Source organism: Triturus cristatus, chromosome 3_2 (genome assembly GCF_964204655.1).
Source record: "Triturus cristatus chromosome 3_2, aTriCri1.1, whole genome shotgun sequence".
NCBI lineage: Eukaryota > Metazoa > Chordata > Amphibia > Caudata > Salamandridae > Triturus > Triturus cristatus.
The window spans coordinates 96,900,792-96,912,875 of record NC_140584.1 but is presented as its reverse complement, the minus strand read 5'-3'; positions in this window follow the sequence as shown (position 1 = coordinate 96,912,875).

Genomic DNA, 12,084 nt, shown 5'->3' with positions numbered 1-12,084 from the left:
CCATGCAGAAACAACGAGGAACACAAAGGCTAATACTCAGGTAGGTTTATTAACGTTTTAAGGCATGACGTGTTTCAGCGAGTGCTTTCTTCAGATGCCAAACGGTGTATGCTACTGGCGCGGTGAACAGTTCCCAATTTAAATGCAATGCATCTCTCCCATTGGAGGAACTCCAGGAACTGCATGTACCAGCATCCTTTTGGTGATGGATACTGGAAAACGCTGCCAGTCATTAAAAGTCCGATCACAAGGACCCCCACAAGCCCACCTGAGCGCAGCCAACATCTTCTGCGGACTCCAAAGGGGGCAGTTTCAGGAGGCGCTGGAAATGCACAGCAACTCGCCATGAAGTCATGGCCCGTCCGGCCAAACTACTGTCCTCCCATGTCCGCAGCGGTCCAGAATGATTCGATATATATATATATATATATATATATATATATATATATCGAACAGAAGATGCCTGCTGTGGAAAGATCACTCGCCAGGTAAGTTCATTGCCACAATCATTTATTGGAGGCACCAACAAGGAAAAAGCCAAGCATCACAGAAATCAGTCCGTACTGCCAACGCGTTTCGTGATAACATACTTCTTCATGGGCAACGGACTGTGAAAGCGCAGGCACTGCAATTTTCGGCATCAGTTTTTAGATTATAAACCACGCCCACAGGGCGCGGCCACTCCCGTGGCTTGTAAATGTAAGCGGGGCTTGTAAATGTGAGCAGCGGGGCCTGTGCAAATTATAAAACAGTTCAAATCCGCAGTGGGTTGTGATGCATGGCTCAAGTCCTCGCCAGCACTCTCATACCCCAACAAACCGGCTCCTGGCCCATAGGCAGCGGCGTAGCGAGGTAATTCAGTTTTCCGATCCCGTTCGTATTGAGCCACCATTTTGTGTCTTTCCGCCATTTTGTGTTGGCCTCACTCAGGCAGCACGGTGAACGAGGTGTTGTTTTCCCTCTTCCTACTGCAACGTCTCAAATAACCTCCTGCCTCTGTTTAAAGCTGGTGTCAGGGTCCGTCCGACTCCACTAATCCTCGTCTGGTCTGACTGATCCCTGTTTCAACTATCTGTTGGCTCGCACCATTCTCTCCTGACTTTATCTTATCCTCTGGCCTTCGCTATTCTTTACTCGTATTCTCCCATTTCACAACTGTCCTCCGGGGCATACAAATGTGTCCTGCCACCTGCAAGTCGACTTATAAACACTACCACTGATTAACTTGTGGGGAAGGGTGACAAACACAGTTGGAAGAGAGGCTTATTTGAGTTACTTAATATCTTGTTTTCACATTCTTCTCATTGGTTAACCCTGTATGCATTGGGAGTGTTCTTTGTGAATATGTGTGTTATAAAAGATTGTGCGCCACGAAGTAAAGTGGCAGTCTCCTAAGAACATACCGAGGGTACTTCTGGGACAACTGTACTTAGCTGCAGCTAATAAACCAAACCTTCTACGCCTAACGGAGTGTCCCGTGTCTCTGTTCGACAAAGCAGGTGAACTCAGGAGATTAAGGCGTACCCTGCGCCGCCAGGCCCATAAGGTCCTGGTTCTTCAATTGGCGCCCAACGTGGGGCGGCTTCAGAGGTAGCAGTTCTGCCCGAGGATCGTGAGGAGCCCGCAAGAAAATTCTGGAGGAATCGCGAACCACGTCAAGCGACCCCTGTATGTCGAAGTGGTCCGAAGGTCTTTTGCAGCGCGGTTTCTCCTTTCTGACGGCTGCTGATGACTGCTGCCCTGACTGCCGCCCTGCTTTGGTCCCTTTGATGATGTTTGGTATGGCGAGACATTAGACGGGCCTCTGTTGGCGTAAGAAGACACTTAGTTAAGTATTGGTGGGTAGCTCCCACTATTTTGTTTTGATTTGGGTCTTTGATTCGGCCATTGCAAAAGCCAAAGCCGAGGGGTGAGTACGTTTGTGCTGTATTATTTGATTTAACCCCTTGATGTTTGTGAACAGTCCAGTGAAATAGCGATGCCTGGTCTGAGTAAGTTTAGGAAGTTCTGTTGTTTTGGTTGTAATAGGGATTCCCGGCTGGAGTACTCTTCTCCGATTCCTCCGGTTGGAACTCCCACCTATGAGCTTTATTCAAAACATGGTGTCGGCCCCATTGCCTTTAATAAGGCATGGATCCGATACACGAAGAACGATGGCATTCTACAGTGGCCACAAAATGGTAGTTTTGAGACTGACATATTAGACAATTTGGAAGCGATATTGTTCAAAAGACAAGCCCGGCCGGCAATGTTTGACTCTTTCCGCCTCTGGCGTAAGGAAGCCAAACAGAAAGAAATTAAGCAGGCAAAACGAGATAAGAAAGCACAAAATATGACGATTATACAGGCTGCCCAGCAGTTTAAAGATAATGAGATTGATAATGCAATGGAAATTTCAGAGAGACAGCATCGTATGGCAATAGATAGATGCTATCCGGTGTTGCCTAATTCCTCTTCTGATAAAAGTAAGGATCTGGAGGAAGACCCTTTGATGTCTCACCTATTGAGATTACCACCACCTTATGTACAAGGTGCTAATGCACCCCCGTTGTTACAACCTGTTCAGTTGCCTGTTGTCCCCCCACCTGTTCCGGTTCTTCCACATTTGCCCCTTCCGGTATTGCCACTCCCACCTCTCGTGCCACCGATTCCTTTGTCTCCATCTCCTGAACATCAATCTTCTTTGCCTTCGGCTCTCCTTATAACTGCCAGTTCCTCTCCTGTATCGCCTAATACCGTGTCCCCTGTCCTTATGTCTAATTCTCCTACTGTGCGCAAACGAATAACAGATACTGTCTCTGGTTTTTTGTCCCCTTTCTTTGGGACTCTGAACATGTCTCCGGCTTTTTCTCGAAGACAGTCTCGTAGTCAACTTCCAGGTTCCGACGAACGGGTGGTGTTGGACTCTCTCACTCTCAAATGGATCGAGAAGGGTCCCCAGTATAGTGTGAAAGATATCATGATCACCTTTCATCAGTGGGATGCGCCCATGCAGATTATATGTATTTAATGTTATGTGTGACACTCTCGCTAAAGGATGGGAGGATATGGATTTGGGTTTACTTCCCCAGGGTCCGTTGGATGTTCAGGCTAATTTCGATAAAGGACTCATTGTGGGTTCTAAGGTTGAGGACGCCGTAAGGACACTTGTTACTTTTAGGTCCTTATTTTCTTCACTAACTTTTGTTGATTCTGATCCTGCTGTTTGGCAGACATTGAAACATTACCCAATGAGAGAGGTTCCTCCGATATGGAGGGAAGAGGTTGTGCAAGCAGGTAATAATCCGGCTATTCCCGCTCACTTCCAGCGTATATGGGTACATGTGCCCTGGAAGAGATCTGATGTTTTGGCCCTTAAACAATCTTTACCGGATCCCCGTAAAAACCCTGCTGGTTACTATAAAGAATTGTCCCAGACTGTTGATGCCTGTATTATGAATTTGGCCGATATTGACATGTTGATGGGAAATGTAGTCCCACAAGCGTTATGGGCTCGGATTCGTAGAGAGGATCACGTTCAAGAATTGGGTGGTACATGGAATGCTATAACTGCCTCGGATAGAGCACAAGTGGGTGGTGCTAAGCCTGATGTTTTGATCACAGAACTCCCTGGTAGGATTATTTCTTTAATGAAAACAATGATGCCCGCCTTACGAGTTAATTGGGATAAATTGGCTGCGTGTAGACAGAAGAAAGATGAGAGTGTCTCCGATTTCTTCACTCGTTTTGAGGAGACGTTTATTGATCACAGTGGTCAGGATATGACTACGGAGGGTGGACAACGATTATTTGTAGATAAATTCGTATTTAATTTGCCCCCCGAGTTGTCACATAAGTTAAAAGACTCTGAAAGTTCATGGGCTGTTTCTTCTTCTGCTCAGATATTGGCTATTGCTCAATATTACGAAAACAGGGACAAAGAGGAAAAAGACAAGCAAGAGAAGAAGACTAAAGAATTAAAAACGAAGGCTCTTCTGCAACAAGCTTATCCTCCTCGCTCTGCTCAGCGCCAGTTTCAACAGCCTCCCCAGTTTCAGAGGGTGTTTCAAAAGCCTGAGCCCTATATGCCGCGGCCTTTGTTAGGTCCTAACCAATGCGCCTATTGTAGGGAGGAAGGTCATTTTAAGAATAGCTGCCCGGTTTTATTACAGCGTAATGGAGGACTATCTACTCCATGAGGTTGTGGTGGTTCCCAGTTAGCGCCCAGGGGTAGAGGTCGAGGTATGTCGTCCCAGACACAGCGTTCCCTTCCAACTTCACATTCTATGAACTGCTTTCATCAGCAAAATACTCAGTCTACACAGTATTACAATGATGATTACTATGTGGAAGGTGAGAATGACGGTCTTCACGCTAACTAGGACAGCCATAGACAAAGTGAGGGAGTTGTATCGATTCCAGTAGATCAGAATGGGCCTTATGTTAATGTCACTACAATGGGTGTTTCAGAGCCCTTTCTTTTAGATACTGATGCGATGAGAAGTTCTATTATTCACTCCAAACTCCCTGGGGCACCTTTGTCTGGCTTAACAAACGTATCCGTAGGATTTTCTGGCGCCCCAGTTCATAGCCCGGTCTCTTGTCCTCTGCCTTTTTCAATTGGTTCTTATGATTTGGAAGCTCTGCTTCTTTTAACGACTGGTTGCGACGAAAATCTGTTGGGTTTGGATTTATTGAAAAGATTGCATGCAACAATATATTGTTCTCCTTCTGGTGTGCATCTCGTTTTGGGGCAGAAACTGACTTCTCCAATGTACTTGTCTAAAGATAAATTTCCACCTGAATTGCTCTCTCTCCCTGCAACACTTTGGGCTACGGGTCCAAATGATGTTGGTTGTCTTGAGATCCCACCCTATGTTGTTACCCTCAAGCCCAATGCTAAATTGCCACGCATCCCTCAATACAAAATTCCCAATGATGGTGAAAGAGCACTTTTTGCTATTATTTATGATTTGGTTCAGAAGGGTGTGGTCGAGGAGACAAGGGGAAATGTATGCAATAGTCCTGTTCTCCCGGTTCTTAAACGCACTGATCCTTCTCAACCTCCTGTTTATCGCTTTGTTATTGATCTCCGGGAGGTTAATAAAATTGTTGTACCGCAGTTTCCTGTTGTTCCAGATATCACTGCCCTGTTAACTATGATACCTGCCTCGGCAGCTTGGTTTTCTGTTATTGATCTGAAAAATGCTTTCTTCAGCATCCCCATTGCTGAAGAGAGTAGGGATATTTTGGGCTTCTCTTTAGGAGGCCGAAGTTTCCGGTTCAAGCGCGCACCCCAAGGCTATTGTGAAAGTCCCTCCATCTTTAGCCAAGCTCTGAAATGCCAGCTTGATGCTTTTCCTTTGCCGCCTGGTGCTACCCTTATTCAGTATGTGGATGATTTATTGATTGCTGCTGATTCAGAGGATATTTGCAAGAATGTGACTATTGCACTATTGCATCACTTGTCTGACCTTCACCATAAGGTTTCACCTTCTAAATTACAATATGCCCGCAAAGAGGTTACCTATTTAGGTCATCTCTTGTCGAAGGAGGGAAGGCGACTGACCCCAGAACGTATTCAAGCAATTGCACAAATGTCTGTGCCATCCACACAAAGAGAAGTGCGTACCTTTCTGGGCATTACCTCTTATTGTAGACAGTGGATTCCAAATTTTTCTTTGTTGGCTAAACCTTTGTTGGCACTCACTTTGAAAGACACACCCCAACCCCTTCCTTGGACTGACAAATGTCAGAAGAGTTTTTCTGATTTACATGCTGCCCTGTGCTCTGCTCCTGTGTTGGGTACTCCGGATTACAGTAAGCCCTTCACGCTCTATGTCCATGAAAGAGAGGGTTGTGCGTTGTCAGTCTTAACACAACGATTTGGAGACAAGCAGCGGCCATATGCCTACTTTTCGGCTACATTAGATCCAGTAGCCAAGGCATTGCCTAGTTGTCTTAAAGCTACAGCAGCAGCAGCAATTTCTATTCGTCAATCTGCTGGAGTGGTGCTTGATAACACTCTTATTGTCATGGTACCACATGCAGTGGATACCTTGCTAAACAGGACGAAAACGCAGCAGCTTACAAGTGCTCGCTTGTCTGGGTATGAGCTGACGCTCTTGGCTAGTCATGTGCACATCAAACGATGTAACCATTTAAATCCAGCCACATTGTTACCTCTCCCAGAAGAGAAAGGTATTCAGGAACAACATGATTGTTTTCTCCGTACTGAGGAGGAGACAAAAGGTAGGATTGATTTGAAAGATACACCACTAATGGACCCGGATGGGATCCTATGGGTGGATGGTTCTTGTTTTAAACTCCCTAATGGTGAAACAACTTCAGCTTATGCTGTTACCACCTTGCACACAATCGTGGAGACAGCACGCATCAGATATAATTCAGCTCAGGCGGCTGAACTGACAGCTTTGACCAGAGCGTGTGTGTTATCTAAGGGGAAGAGAGTGAATGTATATACCGACAGCCAGTATCCGTTTGGTGTGGCACATAGTTTTGTTCGTTTGTGGAAGGAAAGAGGATTCTTTACCTCCCACGGAACTAAAATACAGCATGGTCAGTTGGTAACTGATCTTCTTGAGTCACTTGCTTTGCCTACCCAGATAGCAATCATAAAGTGTAGTGCACATAGGAGGATTACTGATGATGTTGGTCACGGGAATGCTTTTGCGGATGAGATAGCGAAAGAAACAGCCAGAGATGCTATGACGCGCATGTATGTTGCGGGCCCTGCAAATTGGGTCAAGGAAAAGGGAATGTGTGAGGATACAATAGAAAGTGTGAGATCGATTCAAGGAGAGGCTACAGAGAAAGAGTTGAGTAAGTGGAAAGAGAGTACAGGAATGTTAGACGCGATGGGATGTTGGATAGAATTGTCAGAACATCAGCGTTGGCTGTTACCAGATGCCTATGTACTGCCTGTAGTTGCTATGGCACATGGTCCAGCCCACATCAGTGCAAAAGGAATATGTAAGCTTCTGGCTCCAGTGTGGCTGAACGAAGGGATTCCAAAATGTGCAGATAATTTAGTGAAGCATTGTATCGTTTGCTTAATGCATAATCCAGGAAAGGGAACCCCAACTCCAGCAGGTCATTTTGCTCCCCCAACATATCCTTTTGAGGTGTTGCAAATTGATTATATTCACATGGAACGATGCAACAATCTCAAATATGTTTTGGTGGTGGTGTGTGCCTTCTCCAGATGGATAGAGGCCTACCCCCTGAAAGACAACACTGCTTTGTCCACTGCCAAAGTTCTTCTGAAAGAGTTCTTCCCTAGGTTTGGTTTGCCACGCATTGTCTGGAGTGACAATGGAAGTGAATTTGTGAGCCAAATTATGAAAAAGGTGTGTGCCGGTCTTGGTATTCGGCAGAAATTCCATGCGGCGAACCATCCCCAATCAGCGGGTTTGGTAGAGTGCTATAACGGCACTCTAAAACTTAAGCTTGCAAAGGTACAGGCTAGCACGGGACTTGCCTGGCCCAATGCTTTATCTTTGGCTCTCCTATCCACTAGAACAGCTGTACATTCTCGTTTGGGGCTCAGCCCATACAAGGTTGTTTTTGGGCGCCCGGCTAATGTTTGGGGAGTCCCTCGCCCTAAAAAGTATTCTGACATACAGTATCCAATGCTGATTGATTACTTACATGACCTCACCACTAAATTACGTGTTCTCCACCAACAGGTTTAAAACACTTTACCAGAGGCCTCCACAGACCCAGTTCATTCTATCCAACCGGGAGACTGGGTCTGTGTGAAAAATTTTCAGAGGACAAGGAATTTGGAACCTCGTTGGAGGGCGCCTCGACAAGTTCTTCTGGTGACACGTACAGCAGTGAAAGTCGAAGGGAAATATAACTGGATCCATGGTGTGCACTGCAAAAAGGTGCCCTTGCCCTTGCCTTTTGACCAGTGGGTCCGTAAGGGTGTAGGTGATTTTGAAGGCGAAAGCGTCCCTCGGTTTGTACCTTTCAGTAGTGCACACCTAGATGGAGCTCGGTCAGAGAAAGAAGATGACGACGTTTTACAAGAAGCCGTACCGCCACATCTCCGATTGAACACTACAGATCCACAGACACTATTTCAGGACCAAACTGTACTGAACAGAACTCGATATAATTTAAGGCGTAGACTGGTCAAGGACACCTGAGATTTTCATCTCTTTCGTGACATGTATCATCTGTCCAGGTTGCAGGGTCACGGTAGGAGTCTTGGTTCGTGACCTGTATAGTGGCTAGGCCCCCAGGACTTGCAGTGTCATAGGACGGCTAATAATCACAGCCAAGTGAGTAAGGAAGATTGCCGTGAGCAACAATTTTAGAGGATGGATGTCAAATTGGGAAAGAATAATAAGAAGGATGAGATGAGAAAGAAATATTGTAAATTAGTGTACAGTCATTGTGGCATAACATTGTGTGTTCTTATGTTTTCTAGTATCTTATTGGCTTGTGCAGGTTGGATTGTTCATGCTCTGCAGCACAAATCTGTCCCTACTTCTATTTCCTTGCCTCTTCATTCTACTATCTCCCCACATCAATTATATACGCTTCCCCAACATGAACTAATCAGGAGAACAGAATATTTTAACAATTCATTTGTCCAGTTGTTGCATCAACACCAATTGGTAGTCAACACAACCGACTGTTGGGTGTGTGGACTTATGCCTCATACCACAGACAAAGGGATGCCATATTTAGCCCTTCCATTTTCTTATGAAGGTTCCGCTTGGGCCTATTTTGTGATGTTTTCAAATGCATATCAGAACCGATTTAGACATCCAGTTGGTTCATATGGTAGTGGGCAAGATTTTAGTCATAGTTCTCTGATAAAATGAATAGTGGCTATGGCTAGAATTGTGGAGAATAGTAGGGTCCCTGTTGATGAGAAACGGGCATACGATGGTTGGAACGTGACTCGTTACGCTACTAGCCTTACAGATAGAGTTAAACAGGGAAAATCTCCACCAATTTGGACTGTGCCTCATCGAGGTAACTTTTGTTTACAAATGAATGGCCAGACTACTGACACTGGACAAGGAAAGAGTTTTTGTTCCCATACATACATTCACACATCTCAGAATTCTCCACCGCTAGTGCCATCCCAGGGCACGTATTTTGTCTGCCACGATAGAGCCTACACGTGGCTACCAACGGATTTTTCAGGAACGTGCTATATAGCCTTTCTTCTCCCCCCTACATACACTGCTCCTTCGGGACATCACAGAAACAGATATAGCAGAGGGATTATCGATTCTAAAGACACGGCGGGACAAGAAGGAGGTGATCTCCTTAAAGGATTTCTCCCTTTTTGGGGCCCAATGGCCAACAGTAGGAACATGAGACAATTGGTTCGTGTTGTTGAGACTACCATAGATGTCACTGTGAGAGCCTTGAGTAATCTCACAGCTGAACTTCAGGCGGATCGTCTCATGACATTGCAGAACCGGATTGCTCTGGATGTTATTCTTGCGGATCGTGGTGGAGTCTGTAAATTGATCGGATCTAGCTGTTGCATTTATATACCTGACGACGCCACTACGGCATACCAAGCCATCTCCAAATTACATGTGATCTCCGAGTCGATTCATCAGGACGAAGGAGATTGGTCTTTATTGGAATGGTTTTGGGGATTACTGTCCAAATGGGGATGGAAGGTATTAACATTCCTTGAGTGGTTTTGGCCATCATTTTTTCCTGTTGTCTCTGTATGCAGTGTGGCCCCGCCATCTGTGGTCCTTGTGCCACTATGTGTGTCCCAAGGCCTGTGCCACGGAAGACGGAGAGTATTAAAATGATGTTGCAGCAACAGCTTGATGACCTCATGGCCATTGACGTTGACTCAGATTAAAATGAGTCTGTGAGTCTTACCTGAGTAATGGCAAAAGGAGGGTCTGAGGTAATTCAGTTTTCCGACCCCGTTCGTATTGAGCCACCATTTTGTGTCTTTCCGCCATTTTGTGTTGCCCTCACTCATGCAGCACGGTGAACGAGGTGTTGTTTCCCTCTTCCTACTGCAACGTGTCAAATAACCTTCTGCCTCTGTTTAAAGCTGGTGTCAGGGGCCGGCCGACTCCACTAATCCTCGTCTGGTCTGACTGATCCCTGTTTCAACTATCTGTTGGTTCGCACCAGTCTCTCCTGACTTTATCTTATCCTCTGGCCTTCGCTATTCTTTACTCAAATTCTCCCATTTCACAACTGTCCTCCGGGGCATACAAATGTGTCCTGCCACCTGCAAGTCGACTTATAAACACTACCACTGATTAACTTGTGGGGAAGGGTGACAAATACAGTTGGAAGAGAGGCTTATTTGAGTTACTTAATATCTTGTTTTCACATTCTTCTCATTGGTTAACCCTGTATGCATTGGGAGTGTTCTTTGTGAATATGTGTGTTATAAAAGATTGTGGGCCACGAAGTAAAGTGGCAGTCTCCTAAGAACATACCGAGGGTACTTCTGGGACAACTGTACTTAGCTGCAGCTAATGAACCAAATCTTCTACGCCTAACGGAGTGTCCCGTGTCTCTGTTCGACAAAGCAGGTGAACTGAGGAGATTAAGGCGTACCCTGCGCCGCCAGGCCCATAAGGTCCCAGTTCTTCAGTAGTTCGACGTCGCTGCTGGAGTGCTGTGACTTCTTGGTCTTTGTAGTGCCTAATATTTCTCAAGTAAGCAGCGGTGCCTGTGCAAATTATAAAACAGTTCAAATCCGCAGTGGGTTGTGATGCATGGCTCAAGTCCTCGCCAGCACTCTCATACCCCAACAAGCCGGCGCCTGACCCATAGGCAGCGGCGTAGTTCGACATCGCTGCTGGAGTGCTGTGAAGCACCGGGATACTCTCCGCGGCTCAGGCGGGGCCGCAAACCATCGAACAGAAGATACCTGCTGTGGAAAAATCACTCGCCAGGTAAGTTCATTGCCACAATCATTTATTGGAGGGCGCCAACAAGGAAAAAGCCAATCATCACAGAAATCAGTCCGTACTACAGACGCGTTTCGTGATAACACACTTCTTCATGGGCAACGGACTTTGAAAGCGCAGGCACTGCAATTTTCGGCATCAGTTTTTAGATTATAAACCACGCCCACAGGGCACGGCCACTCCCGTGGCTTCTTGGTCTTTGTAGTGCCTAATATTTCTCAAGTGAGCAGCGGTGCCTGTGCAAATTATAAAACAGTTCAAATCCGCAGTGGGTTGTGATGCATGGCTCAAGTCCTCGCCAGCACTCTCATACCCCAACAAACCGGCTCCTGGCCCATAGGCAGCGGCGTAGTTCGACGTCGCTGCTGGAGTGCTGTGAAGCACCGGGATACTCTCCGCGGCTCAGGCGGAGCCGCAAACCATCGAACAGAAGATGCCTGCTGTGGAAAGATCACTCGCCAGGTAAGTTCATTGCCATAATCATTTATTGGAGGGCGCCAACAAGGAAAAAGCCAAGCATCACAGAAATCAGTCCGTACTGCCGACGCGTTTCGTGATAACACACTTCTTCATGGGCAACGGACTTTGAAAGCGCAGGCACTGCAATTTTCGGCATCAGTTTTCAGATTATAAACCACGCCCACAGGGCGCGGCCACTCCCGTGGCTTCTTGGTCTTTGTAGTGCCTAATATTTCTCAAGTGAGCAGCGGTGCCTGTGCAAATGATAAAACAGTTCAAATCCGCAGTGGGTGGTGATGCATGGCTCAAGTCCTCGCCAGCACTCTCATACCCCAACAAACCGGCTCCTGGCCCATAGGCAGCGGCGTAGTTCGACATCGCTGCTGGAGTGCTGTGAAGCACCGGGATACTCTCCGCGGCTCAGGCGGGCCGCAAACCATCGAACAGAAGATGCCTGCTGTGGAAAGATCACTCGCCAGGTAAGTTCATTGCCACAATCATTTATTGGAGGGCGCCAACAAGGAAAAAGCCAAGCATCACAGAAATCAGTCCGTACTGCCGACGCGTTTCGTGATAACACACTTCTTCATGGGCAACAGACTTTGAAAGCGCAGGCACTGCAATTTTCGGCATCAGTTTTTAGATTATAAACCACGCCCACAGGGCGCGGCCACTCCCGTGGCTTCTTGGTCTTTGTAGT